This window comes from Mizuhopecten yessoensis, unplaced genomic scaffold, assembly GCF_002113885.1.
Source record: "Mizuhopecten yessoensis strain PY_sf001 unplaced genomic scaffold, ASM211388v2 scaffold10979, whole genome shotgun sequence".
Lineage (NCBI taxonomy): Eukaryota > Metazoa > Mollusca > Bivalvia > Pectinida > Pectinidae > Mizuhopecten > Mizuhopecten yessoensis.
Window position 1 is genome coordinate 1210365 of NW_018408817.1, and position 24055 is coordinate 1234419.

The window sequence follows — 24055 nt, forward strand, 5'->3', positions numbered from 1 at the left end:
CTGTATACATTTCTATGTAAACTAAACCTGTGTAATCTGGATACCTGTATAAACCAGACCTCCAACTGTGTCCCTCTGTATACATTTCTATGTAAGGTAAACCTGTGTAATCTGGATACCTGTATACCTTTGTAAACCTGAAACTCTGTAATCTGGAAACTTATCAATTATGAATGGTATTATTTTTCACTGGTGACTCAGTTTAGACAGGTATTGCTGTAGTTAAGTTGATTGGATCAATGTAATTGTTGGAGTTTTGTTTTTGTCTAGACAGATTTTATTTAATGACACTGTGCTTAACTTCCTCTGCCCTAATTATACTTACTTTACAATGTACATCCTTTATTCTTCTATCCTTTATTAGCGTACTTTATGAGAAACTCCATTTAGATTCCTCTACCTTTGCCTCAATATCACCTGGTAGTCGGTTGATTATTACTGAACTCCGGACCTGGAAGTTAGATTGAGCTATCCTCGGAGTACTAGTCCCGGGAGCGCGACCTGTGACCTTTGTTGATGTCTGTCAGCACCCCGCGGAATGTTATCTCAAGGTTTGCAAGTGCACACTCAGAGGCAGGATTCTGTAAATAAATTGAAAATTACGGAGAAAGGAAAAAAAACGTTAATTTGATTTTAGGAGTTTTTTTCGTAAACCTTCACTAGTTATTTATGTAGGTCAAGGTGTTTACAAATGGAAGTGTACTTTTGAGCGAACGGACCAGATATATTCAGAATGCGCTTATAGGTAGGACGTTTTTTGTAATTACACACTATAATAGCTAAAAAGGGTTTTAGAGATTGGAATAATTGGAAAAGATGAAATATTACTGTTAAAACCGGTATACCACTCTATAAAGAGATAACAGGATTTAAAAGTTCTTAATCCGAGTTAAAAATAATTTAGATGTTAACCTTGTGAAGAGTACATTGGGATAAAGTTCTAACTCAATACTGGATTCTGTGGAACTTAAGGAATCTTAAAATAAACCATTAAGTTGGACCTGGAATCTTTGTTATCATCTTAAAGAACTGACGATAGAATTGTAGTCGATAGAATTGTAATGGATCGATAATACTTACAAACATTAAGAATATTGTTTTGAAAAAAAAATGAAAAAATATTTAGTACAATTGAAAAAATGTGTCATGTTCCTTCCTACTTATATTTTGGGGGAAAAAAAATAAAAAAATAAAAAAATAAAAAAATAATGATGTAAATAACAAAACTAATTTCACTCATTTCAAAATTGACAGTCAATAGTGTTAAATGTTGCTATAGACTATTGACTATTTTGCTGCAGTAGTTAATCACTGTGAAATTGTACAGCTCACACAGGGATTTGAGGTATCAGTTTAACAGGGTTAATAAAAACATGGATTGACCTCTCAACATAGCCATCACTGTTTCCTGTAAAACTCTTTTTACCTTCAAATGGCAATAATTCTCCGGAGACTTTTAACATTCTGCTGTAACAGCACACAGGGGGGGACTTCATGTAATTGTCACCTAACTGTCAATATTCAGGGGACACACACCCTTCTCATAATAGCTGGGCAATGTTTTTATTGGAACTTTTACAAACACATTTTTCTGTTAGTATTGGTTTAGGAGAAGAGGAGAGGGAGAAATTGTAGATTAGGGGACGGTGTGAATGTGTACTGGGGGTGGGGGAGGGGGATGAGGCTACATGGTTTGAGATTATTGGCCATTAGAGTTGTTTACATAGAAAACACGTCTATCTTACATTCACAGCCAGTGTTGAACATCCTGGACACACACATAAATACTGTGCAGTACTGTCATCTAAGCATATTTTGAATATTAAAGAAAAATTATTAGAATTTCATTTGTAAGTCAAGCATCTAAGGTAAGATAAGAGGATGAGCATATCTGTATGTATACCTCTATACATATCCCCTGATGAACCTCTAAAGAGGTGGAAGTACAAGGAAAACAAGGGTTTTACGTGTTTTCGTAAGTAATCTTTTTGAATATTTAAAAAATAAAATAAATGGAACCATCAGAAATTTGAATGGATTCCTTCTGTGGTCTTCATAATATTGGTCTCGTGTACAATTTTTCTACTTTGATATCTTTGAAAATATTGTCACATGGAGGACATCAAGTCAAGGATGGCAGTGCAGTTCATTTACCTTATGTGGAGCAATCTTGTGTCAAGGATGATACAGTGGCGACTTTACAAAGCAAACCTGAGTCAAGGATGATACAGTGGCGACTTTACAAAGTATTCCTGAGTCAAGGATGATACAGTGTCGACTTAACAAAGCAAACCTTAGTCGAGGATGAAATCTTCAAATGAAGCGAATTTGTGTTGCGGATGATATGATGTCAATACTTCAGGACGAAATATTTATATGAAGCAAGGATGAAAAGTTCCTCAACCTAAAAATGAAATAGACTAGACTCCGGGATGGAAACTCAAGGTTGACCTGGCGTAATATGGAAGCAGACCAGGGNGGTCAAGGATGATACAGTGTCGACTTTACAAAGCAAACCTGAGTCAAGGATGATACAGTGGCGACTTTACAAAGTATTCCTGAGTCAAGGATGATACAGTGTCGACTTAACAAAGCAAACCTTAGTCGAGGATGAAATCTTCAAATGAAGCGAATTTGTGTTGCGGATGATATGATGTCAATACTTCAGGACGAAATATTTATATGAAGCAAGGATGAAAAGTTCCTCAACCTAAAAATGAAATAGACTAGACTCCGGGATGGAAACTCAAGGTTGACCTGGCGTAATATGGAAGCAGACCAGGGCCGGTATTCATGAAAGCGTTCTCATGCTCAAGCCTAATTTCTTGTTTCATTTATATAGTAATAAAAAAAATCTTGTTTTTTCAATGGTTTTGGGGACAAAATGATGAGACTAAAAGCAGATTTTTTTTTTCAATGTTTACATTTGACTTTTTGATCGTTCGACACCATTTACAACCAGTTACAAGAAAGCTGATTTGAGCACAGAATGCATGCTTGAGCATGAGGAATTGGTTTTGTGATTTTGGGCCCTGGATTTCAAATCACACCAAGTATTGTTGAAATGGTGTCGTGTCGGAGACTTGTAGTTATGGGTACAATATTTGTCTCTGTGGTGATGTTTTCCATTATTTTGCTTAAGTCATGTGATACCTCATGCTTATGGGTTTGTTACCATAGAAACGGTTTCTTTCATGACATTTTGTACTTTTGAAACTCTTCTGAGAATTTGAGTGGATCGTAAATCACTATATAAAACAGGGTATACCCGAGTTATACTGGTATACATTGTGACAGGGGAGGGTGATAAATCGCATCTAAAGGACTCGTAAGTTTACAGGGGAGGGTGATAAATCGCATCTAAAGGACTGGTAAGTTTACTCCCGAGCAGGAGAGACACACTCACATGATGATGTAATGTAAGCTTCTGCCAAAACCCTAAATACTAAAATATTTCTCATAACTTTGATAAAGTTGATATTGTCAAACCTTCTGACATCTATTTTGATGCCATACATGATTGTGCACGCTACAACTTCAGGAACTCAACATGAAACTGCTATTTTAGCACGATCACTTTGACATGGAAGTAGGGCTAGGTTGAGGAATTGGGGAGTACATATGGCCCACTGGTGTGATAGATAGAGACAGATAGGTATTGGTTAGTGTGCTCCTCACATGGACCTGTAATACATTGATTTTAGCATGTCTGTCAGATAGGTGTCTTCATAGAAATCGTGGGTTGGTGTAGCCACAGCTCACCGGTCGTATACTGCTGTGTTACGTGGCAGTGATTGGACACAACCTACTGTTCATATCCTTCCGTGTCGCCATGGAAGCATGTCTCTGTGGTGACAACAACTTCCTGTTTGTATCATTCCTTGTTACAATGACAGCATGTCACCGTTTCCAGCTCCGAAACCCTACAGGACATCTGTCTCCTCCAGTACCTGTTCCAGGTCCAGTACAACAGAATCACCTATAACATGCCTGCTGGATTGTATCTAAGAAACACCTTGGCTACTTAGCTATTTGGTAAAATTACAATGATTACAGAACCTTCTTAGCATTCTCAAAAAAACATATCAAACACTTTTTTCTATGTCCTTAAATTATGTTGAAGAGATGGGGTGCTCAGACTAGAAAAATAATAGGGGTTGCTTATAAGGGAAAGGTCACATTTTAAGTCAAATATGATCTCCCTCTGGTATCACAGACCGGTACGATAGATCTGATGCTGTATTACAGACCTGTAAGATAGATCTGATGCCGTTTCTCAGTCTCCCTCTGGTACACAGACCAGTACGATAGATCTGATGCTGTATTACAGACCTGTACGATAGATCTGATGCTTTATTACAGACCTGTACGATAGATCTGATGTCGTTTCTCAGGCTCCCTCTTGTATCACAGACCGGTACGATAGATCTAATGTCGTATTCCAGACCTGTATGATAGATCTGATGCCGTTTCTCAGTCTTCCTCTTGTATCACAGACCGGTACGATAGAGCTGATGCCGTATTACAGACCTGTACGAAAGATCTGATGCCGTTTCTCAGTCTCCTTCTGGTATCACAGACCGGTACGATAGATCTAATGTCGTATTCCAGACCTGTATGATAGATCTGATGCCGTTTCTCAGTCTCCTTCTGGTATCACAGACCGGTACGATAGATCTGATGCTGAATTACAGACCTGTAAGATAGATCTGAGGCCGTTTCTCAGTCTCCCTCTGGTACTCAGACCAGTACGATAGATCTGATGCTGTATTACAGCCCTGTAAGATAGATCTGATGCCGTTTCTCAGTCTCCTTCTGGTATCACAGACCGGTACGATAGATCTGATGCCGTATTACAGACCTGTACGAAAGATCTGATGCCGTTTCTCAGTCTCCTTCTGGTATCACAGACCGGTACGATAGATCTGATGCTGAATTACAGACCTGTAAGATAGATCTGATGCCGTTTCTCAGTCTCCCTCTGGTATCACAGACCTGTGCGATAGATCTGATGCTGTATTACAGACCTGTACAATAGGTCTGAGGCCCTTTCTCTGTCTCCCTCTGGTATCACAGACCTGTATGATACATCTGATGCCGTTTCTCAGTCTCCCTCTGATATCACAGACCGGTACGATAGATCTGATGCTGTATTACAGACCTGTACGATAGATCTGATGCCGTTTCTGAGTCTCCGTCTTGTATCACAGACCGGTCCGATAGATCTGATGCTGTATTACAGACCTGTATGATAGATCTGATGACGTTTCTCAGTCTCCCTCTGCTATCACAGACCGGTACGATAGATCTGATGATGTATTACAGACCTGTACGATAGATCTGATGCCATTTCTCAGTCTCCCTCTGGTATCACAGACATGTACAATAGATCTGATGCTGTTTCTCTGTCTCCCTCTGGTGTCACAGACCTGTATGATACATCTGATGCCGTTTCTCAGTCTCCCTCTGGTATCACAGACCGGTACGATAGATCTGATGCTGTACTACAGACCTGTATGATAGATCTGATGCTGTTTTTCAGTCTCCCTCTGGTATCACAGACCGGTACGATAGATCTGATGCTGTATTACAGCCCTGTACGATAGATCTGATGCCGTTTCTCTGTCTCCCTCTGGCATCACAGACATGTACAATAGATCTGATGCTGTTTCTCTGTCTCCCTCTGGTATGATAGACCTGTACAATAGATCTGATGCTGTTTCTCAGTCTCCCTCTGGTATTACAGACCTGTATGATAGATCTGATGCTGTTTCTCAGTCTCCCTCTGGTATTACAGACCTGTATGATAGATCTGATGCCGTTTCTCAGTCTCCCTCTGGTATCACAGACCTGTACGATAGATCTGATGCCGTTTCTCAGTCTCCCTCTGGTATTACAGACCTGTACGATAGATCTGATGCCGTTTCTCTGTCTCCCTCTGGTATCACAGACATGTACAATAGATCTGATGCTGTTTCTCAGTCTCCCTCTGGTATTACAGACCTGTACGATAGATCTGATGCCGTTTTTAGCTACAAAACATGCACTACATTCAAACAGTTTCTATACTTTAATTTTTTTGCCTGTGGAAAATCATTAACACAGGATAGACAATAGATAGGCTTGAAGCTACGATGTAAGTGTTGTGTTTTGTGGAGGGTGTTTAATTTTTTGGCACTCGGAGCCATGTTTGTTTCTGTGCGGGTACGGGTAATAACAATAGAATGCTGTCGAGCTGAGCCTTTTTTGGCGAGGTGATCACATGCTGCCTTATAAATTGATCTTATTTGGAGGATTAGCAGAAGCACTGCACTTACACCAGTAATATAGCATGGTTGTACATCTGTGATTCATTATTTAAGAATGTTCACTTCTCTGGATCATTCCAGTTTAATCATATTTGACATTTATTATTATCAATGATATCCTTTTGATGGCGTTAAGTCTTTTGATTTGGCATTGAAGATTTTTTCTGACACAAATTCAAGCAATTGAGATGTTTGTTAGCAGTTCTTATTCTATAGGGAAGGGAATAATCTAACTACAAATGTCATTTGTTTTTATCAATCTTTTAAAATAGAAGGCATTAAACTTATAAAAAGAAAAAAGAAAAATCTTAAATTCCCTCATTGTGTCTGAAAAAGGGATAGCTATTGCTGTCATATTAGTCATGTGATCCGCCATGTTGCCAAGAGTGACTAAGGATACGAGAAAGAGGGGGAGGAGGTCCAACTGATGGAATTCTCCTTGTAGTCACAAATGACCGGGGAGGAAGTCTGACTGATGGATACACCATTATTTCAAGTGACTGGGGGAGGAGGTATAATCGATTTTCAATTTTCACAAGGAACTATTGAGAAGGCGTAACTTATGTACTCAGAGCCTGTCACCCCTTACACAGCAGGTGGACAACTTTGGACGTCAGTGACAACTTTGGACGTCAGTGACAATAGTGGACGTCAGTGACAACTTTGGACGTCAGTGACAATATTGGATGTCAGTGATTAATTTGTCTTAAAGCTTTATAGAGTACATTTTCATAACAGCTTCCTGTGTCAACTTCCATCAGAGGAGAGTTCCATCAAGGGCCATAACTCAAGACATAAGGCAGTAAGTTACATACTGCTATAATTGATGATGATGATGACTTTTCAGCGTGACTTTTCATTCAGACTCTTGTACGGAGAACGCTAGGTGAAAAGTAGTGCTGAACATTAGTTAAGCAGGTGTGGAAATTCACCAGATACTTTGACCTAATTATGCAAGTTGCACTTTCATTATTACGAAAATGGAGTTCTTCATTAACTTTGCAGAATAATGGGTGCTACAAGTGGAAGTTGTTTTGGTGTGAATGTAAGGATATATACTACTGGTGTTTCCTGTAAAAGTACAAGTAAGAGGTGAACCCTAGTTGTAATGAACTGGTGTGTTACAATGAGTGGGGAACTGATTAGTGTTGACAGACAGTAGCATCAGCTAATTGGAAACTTGATAAAATTCTTGTGATCTGTACAGATTATGAGAAGTTCTTTTTACACAACCAATAAAATTGTGTAAAAAGAACTTCTCATTATCCATACTTACCAACCTGAAGAAAATGTTTAGAAAGATCTGCACAGATATATCAACTTGGAGAATTTTCATGATTCATACAGTTGTAACAGGAGAAAGAGAAATACAACAGCCAGACTTGGGTTTGAACAGGGACCCTCCCAGCTCGACATGGACACTCTACGAATCCCTGGTCGCCAACGATCAACCCAGTCCAGTTCCGCTACATTCCTCACTTCTTTTTCTACGTCTTCCCCCCCGAACACAACACTACTTACAACTCGGGTTCAGATATCCCCTTTCTAAGTGTTTACCTTTTGTTTGAAACAAGGTTTGCAAGCTCGCCAATTTTGTAACAGGAGAAAGAGAAATGCAACGGCCAGACCAGGGTTTGAACCTGGGACATCCCAAACTCGACTGACGCTTTACCTATTGAGCTACTTGGTTGCTATGATCGAGCCAGTCCAGTTCTGCTACACGTATATTTATATATATATTCAACAGAATTCTCATGATCCTTACAGATGTATGAACTTCATAGAACTCCCATATTCTTTGCAGATATATAAAAATCCATGTTAATTTCTCTGTACATACATATCAGCTCTATGTCAATTGCACTCGTATTTGATGAGATTTCCCTACAATGCCCTTGATTCAATGCTAGTTTTAAATCCATTGCATTTTTCACATGTTTAATGTTTGGTTTTCAATACTTAATCTGAGCACGATTTGCTCTACTCGTTATGTGAAGTAGCAGTTCCCTGTGATTTTCTGTGTCTGTTGACTTAAGGGTCCTGTGAATGGTTTGAAGCGACTAAGGGTCGTTGAGGGTCCTACATAGATAACCCAAGTGTTTGTTTATCTGCCGATACTGTGGGACGATTCTTAATCTAACTCTACAGGATATGACCAGGTACGCTGTTATTTTGTCAGTGTGTTTTTCACACGTCAAAAATTCTCAAGCTACTTTTTCTCTGTATAAGTCCTGAAAAACTTACTTGGCGTGTATTGTTTGAATTGGACGATACTTAATACATAAAAAGGTGATAGGAACAAATTTCTGATTAATTGAATATTTTACAATGGTCTTATCCAGGAATTAAACTTTGAAGCACTTGCTGACATATAAGAATGAGTATTGTCTGATACGATGAATTATTCCTGAAAAGGTTTGATAACTGCTTGTTACTCTCTTTTAACTACAGATGTATTGGGAACAGTCGGCTCCACATTTTGATGCAAACTTAAACTTGTATTTTCCTCCAAGTGTATTTTAAAGGGTGTATGTTCTTCAGTAAATGTCAGCTCTACATCACCGATGATTACAGGTAGGTAGAGGTTGTACAGGTAAAAAAGACCCCAATTTACTGTGATATGTTTGCAGCAGAGTTTCAGTTAGGCTACACTTTCGTTAACAGGATGTAGCTAAAGTGGTTAGTCCCAGCAGTATAGAGGGTAGACTGTCAGCACATTGAGCCCACACAGTGGAGAATCTTGTTGAGAATTTAATTCAATTATAGAGTGTGTAAATGGCCTTACGGCCACACCGTCTAAATCAACGCATCAGTAATAACAGGTGGGACAAGTCGTCAACAGGTAGATGTCCACAGGTAAGACCGGCGGGACTGTTACACCTGGATGTCACTGATTATAGGTACAAATGACCCTATAATCTCTGATTACAGGTAAAAATGATCCAATTATTGAAGATTACAGGTAAGAGTTATCCAATAATAGAATCTTAGTACCAGTTATCTCTCCTAGGTGTTACAACCAGCTCTTAATTACGTAGCTGAGCTGAAGGTACTGTAGCACCTGTGATGTTTGTCGGGAATATCTCGTTAGCATTAGGAAAGGATTTACCTGAGTGAAATGTGCTATCTCTACAGATGGAAGATAGCGAAATTGTGTGTCGGCCTTTAGGGGTAAAACATGTACAGATGCTCCAGAGATACTGGGATTACAGAGTCTGTCTTTGAAATTGGAAGGATATGTAAAAGATACAGAACGTTTTTATTTCTGTTTTAAAAACTATGAATGGATGGATTTACGACCTAACAGGTAAGATAGGGACTTATCTCTGAACTTAAGTGTGGCTGGGGTGAAAAGTGGAGATACCTAACTGTGAGTGGCTGGGGTAAAAAGTGGAGATGTCTAACTGTGGGTGGGGTAAAAAGTGGAGATGTCTAACTGTAGGTGGGTGGGGTAAAAAGTGGAGATACCTAACTGTGGGTGGGTGGGGTAAAAAGTGGAGATACCTAACTGTGGGTGGGTGGGGTAAAAAGTGGAGATGTCTAACTGTGGGTGGGTGGGGTAAAAAGTGGAGATGTCTAACTGTGGGTGGGTGGGGTAAAAAGTGGAGATGTCTAACTGTGGGTGGGTGGGGTAAAAAGTGGAGATGTCTAACTGTGGGTGGGTGGGGTAAAAAGTGGAGATGTCTAACTGTGGGTGGGTGGGGTAAAAAGTGGAGATGTCTAACTGTGGGTGGGTGGGGTAAAAAGTGGAGATGTCTAACTGTGGGTGGGTGGGGTAAAAAGTGGAGATGTCTAACTGTGGGTGGGTGGGTTTGTGTGTTTACAGTTAGCTCTATATGTATATCTACCACTGTACGGCAGTACCACAATATAACTCTTTACTATATTCAGATGGCATTCATGTATGCTATGAATGCCATGGCAAAATTATTGATGTCATCATTATAACAGCATCACGTTATTATGTTAGGTACCACTGACCAACTCTGACAGTAAGCTGCTCTTTTATACTTAAAACAAGCATACAAAAAAGCATTAATTTTCTAGTTTAAAATATTTCAAAAATGGCACATCCATACATATTTTTAGTTGTCCTTAACAACAAAATTATTAGTCTTAGAAAATAGGAAGTTTAAAATTTACTGGTTAAAAAAACAAAAATTAAGGATCCAAAATTGCGAGTCTCCCTCCTAAATAGGGAAAGTTCTGGTTAGTTGGTCTGTTGAATTGTAATTATGAAAAGATAAGTTTATCAATTTTCCTCCAAAATATTGTATCAATGTTAAGACAATATTAAAGTCTGCTCCCCATTTCCATTTCCCCCACCTTGGCCTGTCTATGAGAACATATGTTTGCCAAAGTCAGGTGCAGAGAGGAATTCCCTAATAGCTGATAAGATATGCTAATTAGGTGTGAGGAACAGCACATGGTAGATATTAATTGACTGAATAACTCTTGACCAGTAAGATCAGCTGACCACTGATGTATGAGTGGACATGTGTCCAGTACAAACAAGTTTTAATTTATTCTCCTGATTTCATTATAGATCATGGGCCCAGGTCTTTGTGGACACTTGATGTTGATGAGAGAGGGGGAGGGGGGACTAGAAATTATAGATAGGGGGTGGGGAGGGGGGCATTTAAATGTGTAATATATGGAAGGGAGGGGAGACTGTTTCTGTGGCGGGGACACAGTAAATGTAAGGGAAGAAAATTGTTTGTAATGATAGATGTCAATAACAAACAAATATCTTTAAAAATACATTTGAATGCATGGTTTCAGTAAAAGTTTTAGACCCTCTTGTTTGCTTTTGATGGGTGAGGTGTGTCACCGAGGAGGTACCACCAGTAGGGGAGGGGCAGCTAGGAGGTACCATCTTAGTATTGTTTATCATAGCTGATGTTATGTCATCATTGACCTGTAATCTCCTGCTGATCCTGTCCCACTGATCACATAGTAACTTACCCCATAGTGGCCAGTCTGTGTAAGGACTGTACTGGTAAGACTTGACAGTGTGATGTAGGATGTTGTAACAGCTTCTGTAATAGAAGGACAACAGCACTTTCGGATATCTTTTGGATTCTCAGCCTCTCCAAGCAGGCTGACAAGGTGAAGCCCAGTGGAGGGTGTACATGGTAAGCCCAGTGGAGGGTGTACATGTTAAAGCCCAGTGGAGGGTATACATGGTAAGCCCAGTAGAGGGTGTACATGGTAAGCCCAGTGGAGGGGGTACATGTTAAAGCCCAGTGGAGGGTATACATGGTAAAGCCCAGTGGAGGGTGAAAATGGTAAAGCCCAGTGGAGGGTGTACTGGGTAAGCGCAGTGGAGGGTGTACATGGTAAGCCCAGAGGAGGGCGTACATGGGAAAGCCCAGTGGAGGGGGGACATGGTAAAGCCCAGTGGAGGGTGTAGATGGTAAAGCCCAGTGGAGGGGGTACATGGTAAAGCCCAGTGGAGGGTGTACATGGTAAAGCCCAGTAGAGGGTATACATGGTAAAGCCCAGTAGAGGGTGTACATGGTAAAGAGATATTTGGTGTAAGATGTTATAAATGTTTCTGTTGTTCTGCGACAGCAATACATCGGGATACTAACAGTTCTCTCAGATTCTCAGCCTCTCAAATCACATCGGGATACTAACAGTTCTCTCAGATTATCAGCCTCTCAAATCACATCGGGATACTAACAGTTCTCTCAGATTATCAGCCTCTCAAATCACATCAGGATACTAACAGTTCTCTCAGAATGTTTCTGTTGTTCTGCGACAGCAATACATCGGGATACTAACACTTCTCTCAGATTCTCAGCCTCTCAAATCACATCGGGATACTAACAGTTCTCTCAGATTCTCACCCTCTCAAATCACATCGGGATACTAACAGTTCTCTCAGATTCTCAGCGTCTCAAATCACATTGGGATACTAATAGTTCACTCAGATTCTCAGCCTCTCAAATCACATTGGGATACTAACAGCTCTCTCAGATTCTCAGCCTCTCAAATCACATCGGGATACTAACAGTTCTCTCAGATTCTCCGCCTCTCAAATCACATTGGGATATTACCAAGGCTCTCAGATTCTCAGCCTCTCAAATCACATTTGGATATTACCAAGTCTCTCAGATTCTCAGCCTCTCAAATCACATCGGGATACTAACAGTTCTCTCAGATTATCAGCCTCTCAAATCACATCGGGATACTAACAGTTCTCTCAGATTCTCCGCCTCTCAAATCACATTGGGATACTAACAGTTCTCTCAGATTATCAGCCTCTCAAATCACATCAGGATACTAACAGTTCTCTCAGATTCTCAGCCGCTCAAATCACATCGGGATACTAACAGTTCTCTCAGATTATCAGCCTCTCAAATCACATCGGGATACTAACAGTTCTCTCAGATTATCAGCCTCTCAAATCACATCAGGATACTAACAGTTCTCTCAGAATGTTTCTGTTGTTCTGCGACAGCAATACATCGGGATACTAACACTTCTCTCAGATTCTCAGCCTCTCAAATCACATTGGGATATTCCCAAGTCTCTCAGATTCTCAGCCTCTCAAATCACATCGGGATACTAACAGTTCTCTCAGATTATCAGCCTCTCAAATCACATCGGGATACTAACAGTTCTCTCAGATTCTCACCCTCTCAAATCACATCGGGATACTAACAGTTCTCTCAGATTATCAGCCTCTCAAATCACATCGGGATACTAACAGTTCTCTCAGATTCTCCGCCTCTCAAATCACATTGGGATACTAACAGTTCTCTCAGATTATCTAAATGTTTCTGTTGTTCTGCGACAGCAATACATCGGGATACTAACAGTTCTCTCAGATTCTCACCCTCTCAAATCACATCGGGATACTAACAGTTCTCTCAGATTATCAGCCTCTCAAATCACATCGGGATACTAACAGTTCTCTCAGATTCTCCGCCTCTCAAATCACATTGGGATATTACCAAGGCTCTCAGATTCTCAGCCTCTCAAATCACATTTGGATATTACCAAGTCTCTCAGATTCTCAGCCTCTCAAATCACATTGGGATATTACCAAGTCTCTGAGATTCTCAGCCTCTCAAATCACATTGGGATACTAACAGTTCTCTCAGATTATCAGCCTCTCAAATCACATCGGGATACTAACAGTTCTCTCAGATTATCAGCCTCTCAAATCACATCAGGATACTAACAGTTCTCTCAGATTCTCAGCCTCTCAAATCACATTGGGATATTACCAAGTCTCTCAGATTCTCTGCCTCTCACATCACATTTAGAAGTTATTGTACATCTAGTGTAGGGTGTGGGTTATTTGGTGTAGGATGCTGTTACTGTTTCTGCAATTGTGAGACAACAGTACTTGAGATATTACCAGTTCTCTCAGATTCTCAGTCTCTCACATCACACAAGGCGGCGGTATATGTCCTGCGGAAGGTGTGTGGTATTCAGTTTAGGTTGCTGTTACGGATGCTGGAACAGTAGGCGATTCCCTACAGGACCGGTCAGACTATTGATGAGGTGTTGCTGACCTTTAGATGTGATAGACTGACCACTAGGTCTGGGTAGGGCTCTGAAGTATTGCATCACTGATGTGATTTGTAAGGTAAATTGATGGGATCCATTTCTCCAGCCAACTCTCTTCCTCCGACTTCTCCACTTCTACAAATTGGTGCTACCCTCTAATAAATTTACCAAAGTTGGTAAGATGGACTGCCTATGTTTAAGTACTTCTAAAAAATGAAAAATGTCTGCATTTATATTATGCCCCTGCCATCTTATAGGGAGCATTTGTCTCAAATCCCTTTACTTCGTGTCATCTCTGGAATGATTTCAGTTTTTAACTCATTCCTACATAACTAAACTGGTCTTGCCCAGTCTTTCATTTGGTAAGGTTCAAGTGTGACTTAAGGGGTGAATGACTTAACAGACTTTTATCAAACTTTATATCTGGTCAGCACACTTTATAAGTAATAGTCTCCTCTATACTTAATGCACCAACAAACATGGTAATACCATTTGCAGATAAGCCCGCCATGTGTTTTTTGAGTACATCTTGATTTACGCAATCAGTAAAATATACATTCGAATTTACAATAGCTAATGTCATTATATGCCATGAAAACCTTCAAGTGATTTTGAGATTTGGAGCAAACCTGAAGTTTGATTAAATGAACAATCTGTCTAGTTGCTTAATTTTGACATATTCTGTATGAAACTAATATTTCTTTATTTATTTAGACATTTAAATATGGTAAATCAATTATTTTAGAAATGGTGAAGATTTTGACTATAAATTTTGAAGTTATTCAAGTCAACAGACATAAGATTATTAAACAGGAAAAATAGAAAAGCAAATACAATTTTTATATGTATTTGAGTTTTTAAATTGTTTGGCTCACTGAGATAAAGAAACCAGCACAATTAGCAGTTGTGGTTTTAGATTGCTTTGCTGTCTGACCACATCATTAAGATGTATTGGTCACTCCTCGTTAAAACGACCACATCTTTACAGGAAGCACTTGGCATGTTTTAAGTACTTGGTTGAAAATCAAAAGACATATGTCTTCTATCTTATAGATTGATCTGAGGATTTAAAGAAGTCCTGAGATATGCTAACCCTGACCCGGTATTTATGAGCTCTGTGAATGGACATTGAAACTGACAGGGTAGATAATTTGACACGTTAAACATTATACTGATATATGTCGGGCATATGGACAAGATGTGAGCCAGAATTGAAGGGTGTGAAAACATTGCTGACTTGAAGGAGATGCCACTCCAACCAAGAGCTACTTGAAATGATGGAAATCACTTCAGTATTTATCAGATTTAAATTGTCTTATCAGTTGTTAAAGAATCCATCACATTTAACTTGATTTATCAAAGTTTGTTGAAATATATTGCTAGCGGCTAGTTACTCAAATTTAAATTTCAAAGACATAAAAATTATAGCCACGGAATACCCACCATGTCATTAGACGTTCGTTATTTATGTTCCATTGTCGGGCTGGTCTTATTGTTGGCAGTAAATCCTCCCTCGCCCCTTGTCATGATCCCTGGGAAAGATTGCTCTCAACCTGTCATACCATATTAGTTCTTCTTAGAGCTGTTAAATGTAGTTTTCAGATTTGAAATTTATTTCTTTGAAAGTCATATATAACAGTTGTTTATTAAAACTGGATAAAATCGGAAAATCACATATTTTATTTACAAGTTTCGAAGAGTGAATCTGAGTCGTGTTGTAAATGTCAAGGTTAAACAACTGATTCAAATGTCAAGGTCATACGCCCTTGATCACATGTTCAGGTCACACACCCTTAAGTAAATGTCAAGGTCATACTCTCTGTATAAAGGTCAAGGTCAGTTTTACAGCACGCTCTCGTAATTTATTAACGTTATATTAAATGATTCATCACTTTTCGGATACCTTGTCCAAATATCATCAGGCTTGAGTAAGTCTAGGTGACAGGGCCGGGTGCTAACTTGTACATCGACAGAAAAAGGCTGTCATATGTTTGATAATTTGTTATGTTATGATAGTTATCACAATTATACATTGATAACTCCTTATCAACCTAAAGACTTTGAGTAAGTCCGGCTGATAGCGTACCAAAGATAAGGTATTTCCGTCAGACAGATATTTATAGCATGAATAGAATTAACAAGGACTAGAGGACTGATATAGCATTACTTGCAGTATATGGTTTAATAAGAGGGACTATTTTTCTGATAAAGAAATATAAAAAATACGTGGACAGAAGAAAGTCTATGGGTCAGCGTGACCTACAGCCTTTGGTATGAGTGATTATACTGTATCACCATGTTCCCTATCATGTGACTAAGTGCCCTATCCCAGGGTGTTGCACATGCAGGCTGTAATGACCTGTCTTTATAGGGGGCCAGAAAACTCATTTACCCTCCAGTATTTCTGCATACTTCCAAATCCCCACAGACTTTAATTCCATTCTCCTAATATGGTATCATGCAGTAATTGATCTAACTCCACTCTCCTAATACGGAATTGTAAGGTAATTGACTTATCAGACATAGGGCGTATGTTTGGGGCATGCCGACAGGTGCTGTATGTATACTGTAATTGATCCATGATCGGGGAAATTTAATTGTTAACATATTAGTGGTCAGGTCCAATTAGCTCATAATAAATAGGGTCATTTACTTAGTGTGATAGCTTAGGTCTGTACCTAAAACCTGGCTAATATCGTAGAAATTTGTCAGGCAATCAGGGGGACATTTACATGTAATCAGAAAATTTGACACTTTACGATTAGCATATCTGACTACACACTGGCGATTCTTATTAAAATTATCGTAGTGGTAGGGGCGTTGTCTTAATGGGGCTGAGTACAAAATCCAAAGACAGCAAATCTCATTTGTAGACATAATTTTGGTTTCTTGTTTTATCTGTTGAAGATATCGGGAAACCAAATAATGTGATTAAGCTAACATTTATGATTGTAAATACATTTATTTTTAAATGTTCTTCACTTTCTTGATTTGATTGTGTTTTAATATCTTTGCCACACTAGAGATATGATAACAAACTATCCTTCAATAAAGTAGACATGTTTACAAGGTGTCGACTGATATTAGGGATGTACAGAAGAAAAACATCCATTTCTTCTAGAATTTTTATGAAATTTATCATTTATCATAATTTTGTATATTTTATGGAAATGATTGATAATTCCACTTTATATTAAAAAGGTAAAAACGTTTATCATTTAAAATAACGTTTTTGTTATATTGACATCTTATTAAAGTTTTCAAATAAAAATCAGAATCTGATTACAATATGATGTTTCACTTTAGATATATCAAAGCTATAAAAAGTTGTTACAATTTCCAGTTTTATTGTGTGAACACTAAAATAGTTTACATAATAGGTGACATATAATGGAGGTATTACACTGAAAGGCTGGACTATCTAAATAGTTGAATAAGTTTACATATTCATTATCATTATCATCCATCAGTGTGTTAGAGAGTGCAGAGTCATGCTTCACACCGTCTCCAGTGAGAGGGTGGTAATGACGCCCAATACTGTAGTGTGGGGGAGATAGGGGGGTCGTTATCCAGCTGGGGAGGAGGTACCTTTTATACAGCCACAAACTGAAACCATTCTGGTGAGTCTTAAAATGATTAATGAATCTGATTATCTCACAAAAAACCCTGAGATTAAATCGTTCATAAAATAATTTATATAATACAGATGACACGAGATAAAGTTTGATTAATTTCCATTATAGATGTGTGTCAGTTCTGTTATAAAATGTAGATTCAACTTTAAATGATATTGATATCATGATTAAAACTTTTAACAGAGTTTTTCAGTTTTTCGTGGTAGAGGCATTCAATTGTAAAATGCTTTAAAAAGAAATTGAGTTGACAGTATAATCTTAAGATTGTGTTCAGGATGATAAAGAAAGAGATAGTTATCACTGAAATGTGTGTGAAGATATTCATATTCTTCCATCTATACATACCTCAAACCTGACACAGGACAATTGTCAGCAGGCCGAGATTTCTGAAACGTATCCCCTTGGGTGCTAATTTAAAAAAAAAATCAAAGCCATTTTGTTTAAAATATATATGTGCTTGGGGTAGAAGATGTCCTCTTTAATTTAAGTTTATTTTCTTAAGTGTCTCCATTGACAATAGCCTAAAATATTTCAGTCCTTTAAAAGTAAAATTTCCTTTGTGTGTTGAGTTAGATTTAAGAAAGTTTATTTTTATTTCATTAGAGTAAACGGGATTAGTAAAGTACTTTACTTTTTGAGATGTAATTAACACAGTTCCAAAAGATGGCCGGACACCCACATGTTTTGATGTGAGATCCTGAATGTGAGATCTAGAATAGAACAGATCTATAAATATATAAACATGGAGCAGATTGACTTGACTGGCCTGTGCTAAATACTGACTGTACAGCTCAGGTGGTCTAAGTCCTCCTAACCATGGAGTGGATTTACAGGCTAAATATTGACCATATGATAGACCATATACTGGCTGGAGTGATCTCAGTGCTGACCATGTATTGGACCATACTGGCTTAAATGGCCCAAGTACTGACCATTTAGTGGACTTAACTAGCTGAAAACTGACCATATGATAGACCGTTGCATGAGGTGGTCTCAGTACTGACCATTTAGTGGGTTTTACTGGCTAAAATGGCCACAGTGCTGACCATTTGGCGGACTTAACTGGTTGAATACTAACCATATTGACTTAAAGGCCTCAGTACTGACCATTTAGTGGGTTTTACTGGCTAAAATGGCCACAGTGCTGACCATTTGGCAGACTTAACTGGTTGAATACTAACCATATTGCCTGAAGTGGTCTCAGTACTGACCATTTAGTCGTAAGAAACTGGCGATAATAGAACTAGCATGTAATGGACCGTGCTGACAAGAGTGGCTAAAGTACTGACCATCAGTAGCAGTCAGCTGTGCAGTAATAAGAACTAAGCTGATTGACCTGTGGGTTGTTTGTTTGACCAGTAGACAGGCTAATTACCGCCATTCCTCTGAGAACAACACTTTCTCCCTTCAGGGTCAGAGTGAATGATGGCCTATTGAGAGATTTCAGCCATATTTTCGATGGCGATTAATTTACTTCATTTCCGGGTGGTAACTGGGATCTCACTGACATTTTGACACTTTGTTGTGTTCTTCACAACATGTTTTGAAGATTTCCATCTGTTTCAGAAAGTAAGTCTCTTAATGTGTTCCATATTTTTGTTCCACATGCTCAAGCATCTAAAAAATATACACAGTACTGGGTAATACCCATTTATATATTTTTTTTTATAGAACCCTTTGTGATGCGGTTATGGAGGGGTATACTGGAATCGGTGTCCTGCCTGTCTGTGTGTCATGCCATTGGTAGACAGGTCCCCATCTATAGAATTTTGAATTATTCAGAAAACATATTAGACTACGGGTTTCTGATTCCAAGTTTCAGAAAATGCGTCTGGAAAATTATTTACAAAAATTAGTGGCTATTCTCATTGGTTATTGCAGACAGTCAGCACAAGTTTGTCTGAACTACTACTCCAAAGGTCATGATACACATCTACTAAGGTAAAATTTTATGGTACCGTTGAGTAGAAAATACTGGTGAGAGGCGTGGGAGGCTGGGGAGGGGGCTGGATATGTTTTAAGGGAAAATGAAGATGACACATGTTGGAGTTTATAGTGTTAGAGATACATGAGGGTCTGAATGGGAAACTGTTCCTCAGGGAACTTCCGAGTCAAAGTGTACACTTGTACATCTGTCAGTGCAGCCGTCAAATCAACAAATACACAAAGATCAGTGTGTTGTCCTGTACCCTTTGTGTCAGGTTGGTTCCTCTCATCACACATGTAGAAAAGGGGGGGGGGGGGGGACAAGGGAACACATGCATAAGGTGGGGAGCTAGGGGGGACAAGGGGAGGGTTCAGTTTCACTGAAGGAGGCTGGATATAAAAAAACTATTTCCTGTCTTTGTTCCCAATGAGGGGGACTGACATCAGACGGATTGCTGTTCTCATTCCAGTCTCCTGTCTCCGTCTGACCTCTATATCGTAGCAACCTGAAACACAAATACTCTGTAAGTCATTACAACATCTTTGTAACGCCACATTCCTAATCTTGGTTCATACTCGTCTTTCCATTCATGTCCACCAGCTCACTACGGTGGTGTAGGGGTTTGTATGTTTTATAATGGAGCTGTACGTATAACTCATTCACCCCTGAAATTTCATAATGAACTATTCCAACCTTTGAATTGGAAGAGTTCAAATGTGTCTTCAGGGGTGAATGAGTTAATAGTATGGTGTACTGCAACACTTCATCAATTAAAACTTGGATATCACTGATTTGTCTCGGGAGTCATTTCTAGGTTTCCTGCGATCTATCGCTATTACTTTGATCATTCAGATATTCGGAATACTCAATTAATGTCAAATTTGTCAGTTGTTGTAATGACGTGAAAATTTGATTCTGTATGAAATTAAGAAAACAGTTAGGTCCATCATTTGAGTAAAATGTGTAAATAATAATTAGTTTTGTGAAAACCTATTTCCATTTCATTCAATAAAGAAGGGAAATATACTAGGTATGATGATTAAAGTAATCAACCCTTATCCTCTAACAAGCCCAAGGGCCAGTACAAATGCTCTCCTGCTCAAGTTAGGGGATGAGCCCATGACAGGACAATGATATAGCACTTGTTTGCATTTCTACTGAACTGTACTAGATAAGATGGGCTAGCTTAGTTATTACCAGGCTCTAACTTATAGCTGGGTCAAAATACAATAGTCCTTGTTTATAAATGTGTCTGAAAACATAAACAACATATCTTCACACTATGTAGTCCACCTATCATCATACTGGCATTATCGTCAAAATCGACAGCGCTTTTTACCAATAAGAAGAAGAACTAGTATTGGCCAAACACAGCGTACAGTCTCCTCAGCTGTAGTTCCAATGTCAAAAACTACATAATACTACTTTTAGGGATCATAAAATGAAAACAAAGTAAATTTAAGTTTTGTTTGTAAAACAATAAAATCCCTTGTTCAGACACATCGACTCCGAACTCATTGGCAGTTCTTGAACTTAGTTTCACAAAATGTAAAAAGAGGAGTTTTTTTACCACTTAAGATTGAGATTGGTTCCAGTTTTTATTTGAAATGAATGTCAAACATGTTTAACCCAGTTAGCTTTATCTTTTGAAGTATTTACAGAAAGTTGCTCTTATGAAGAAAAACTTAAACGAATGATCTATATTAAAGTTTATGTAACCGACAGTGAGAAAGGATGTGGAGACAAAATGGCAGCTATGTGTAAAAACAGATTAAGTGATAATAGCGTAAGTAGAAAACGGGATCAAATTAAGTTTTCAAACATAAACAGAAAATACACTGAAATGTCCTGATCATTTTTTACCTGGACATTGATTGATTGCTCCACCCATAGAACAAGGCCGTCCATGTATTGTCTTTCATTTTCATCAGCAAATAGAAACAGTTGTCTATTTTTCTGAATTTTAAAAGCAGCTTAGCATCTTTTAGCAGTTAATCTGCTGACAAAAATGTTAAAATGGTTATCTTCTCAAGTTTTAAGAGAGAAAAATGTGTCTCCTATCTTTCTGGTAAATCGAAACTTTAAAAAGCCTGAATTCTCTCTGGTAGATGTATTTAATCCTAGCATGAGGTCGGAGATTAATAACCTGTAAGTTATTAATTTGTGAAGAAGCCTATTTACATGTTGGATGGTTGGGGTTAGTTTTTATGGTAAGCACCGATGAAGGATTAGATTGTTGGGGCTCCCATCTGGGGAAGATATTTCTGGCTCAGAAAACACAGGGGTAAATATTCCAGGTTAAAATGTTTGCTGGTTTAAATTGCCCTTAAAATCACAAAACTCTTCTGCAGCATAAAAGCTTGTACAGTCAACTCTGCATATGCAACCCCCAATATTAACTCACTCACCCCTGAAGACACATTTGAACTCATCCAATTCAAATGTTGGAATAGTTCATTATGAAATTTCAGGGGTGCATGAGTTAAGAGATCACTTTTTGGACTTCCTAAGAGTGGTCCCTTAATACAGGTTTAACTATTAAATTTGATGTAAGATAATGAGATAAGCCACATCATGGTACCAGTCATAGCTGTTTGCTGTTGAACAGTAAAAGACACACACACACCCCACCACCACCACCACCACCACCACCACCACTGAAGATATATAACACATAGATTTGCAAATAGGAAAACTTAAAAACTGTTTAGAGAAGTTTGTTTAAAAAGTAACACCAAAGTGATAACAGAAATCTCTTTAGATGATATATTTTAAGAAGCACTACTCAAATGAAAAAAGAATCAGCACCGAGTTGTGAAACCTAATCTAAACCATATGCTTGTGGAATTCCTGTAAACTTTCTTACATAACAGTTTGAATAATTCTATCTCCTCTTGAAACATGGTATATACCATTATAATAAAACTCCATGTTTTTCACCCTAGATATCAGGGATCTTTAAATGATTCCAAAACATTGACCCATTTACAGTGAAATTTAGATTTGTTTTTTAGATTCAAATTAGGAAAAAGTTGTTAAACTCAAAAGGTTTTATTTTTCCAAAATTCAATAGATTACAGCCAGTAATATCCATTTATTTTCAAGCAAGTCAGGTAAAGTTAGTGAAAGAATGGGAGACTTGGACCAGAAAAAATGATATACAAGTTTCTTACAAGGTGAAATAGGCTGTCACATTTCATAACGATGTAACAGGAAAGACAATAGTGTGCTTCCACGAGGGATCAAACCTGTGACCCCCCAGCTTCCCAGTCTGCCCCTCCATCAATTAAGCTAAAGGGAAATCTGTAATACTATGTACAATTAAGATCTGCCACACTTATAATATTAAAGTAAAACTGTAGGAAACCCAAGAAAATGCAAAAAAAAAAAAAAAATCTGCATAAGATAGGTTTCAGTTTTAAGGAAGCCAAGAAATTAATAATGGTTTTTTTTATGTAGAATAGGTTTTAAGTCAGCATTAACAAGGTGGTACCCACATGTGATGGAAACAAAAATCAGGGGAGCCAGAATCGTGAAGTTTTGCCAAAACCGGTACAGTTGTTTTGACAAGGTTTTGAGTACACCAGTACCTAACAAATACATATGAAAAGTAAAAAAAAACAAGATAGATTTTCTTGGCTTCCGATCCTGCCAAAATGAAATCTGGGATCCAGGTAGGATGATCGGATATAAGGACTGGGTATATCAATGTTAAGGCATTCTAACTGGTACGAAGTCTACACCGACAGACGTAACTCTCTTACTTAGTGGGGGAGGGGGATGTTACAGTGTCTATTCAAGAATGGTCGGAGGTTTGTATTCTTTGGAGCTGAATGTCTGCCAGATCGGAGAGGATATTCTCACAGATGTTAGCCTTGTTGTGATACAGAGGATGTACGTGTCCCAGGGAGGTGGTTACACACTGTTTTGTCTTATCAGGTGATTTGTACTGTCTGATCTGCTCGTCTTATTTGGCTGATAGCGGTTAACAGTTTTGATAATTTAAAATTTTCTACATCTCATTTTGCTTTGAGGTTATTATCTGTCACTTCAAAATGGCAAAACTTTCTCTTAAAGAAATAAGTATTTTCAAGGGAAAATGCATTATAGCCATTCATAATTTTGAAAATAGGAATTTTCTACGTATACATTCTTGAATGAATGAATTGTACAGAATTTAAGTTAAATTGAAAACAAAATCAAAACAAAGCAAAAGTTCCTTACTTTTTGGACTTATAATACTGAGTTGATTAAGAGAATTTACTAAGACAATGGCCATAAAACATCATTGATTATCAGGGCCTAGTTGTTCAAAAGATGATTAGCTTAATCACTGTTTAACGACATTTTTCAACCTTTAATAATTTCGTCAATATACAAGGTAAAAACTTGAGATTGTACACGTATATTTACTCTACTAAATACTTGATATCTGGAAAGTTTGAACTAGGTTGATTGTTGCATTTCAAAGATACACATACATTGAAATTTGCACTAATCACTGATTAAGTTAATCGCCTTTTGAACAACTGGGCCCTGGAGTTAAAATAATTTGTTTATCCCAAAGATATTAAGGGTTTTTCAAGCTACAATATAGAGAAACTTAAAATAAAGCCCCGTGATCTGGTCGAGATGAGAGCTACGTTAGTGATAGAATACAC

The 24055-nt window shown here is 38.2% G+C and overlaps 1 protein-coding gene across 15 annotated transcripts in view; it reads left to right on the forward strand.

Moving 5' to 3' along the window:
- LOC110464274 (nephrin-like) overlaps positions 1-24055 on the forward strand; it is a 376492-nt gene that overhangs the window by 253262 nt on the left and 99175 nt on the right. Inside the window, exon 1 of one of the 15 annotated variants that reach the window (XM_021519397.1) lies at positions 9083-9164. The exons of 13 other annotated variants lie outside the window; for them this stretch is intronic. The gene's annotated coding sequence lies outside the window, so the exon portion shown is untranslated. Of the gene's footprint in view, positions 1-9082; positions 9165-9361; positions 9616-24055 lie in introns of those variants that run through there. One more of the 15 variants, XM_021519398.1, reaches the window with a different exon arrangement.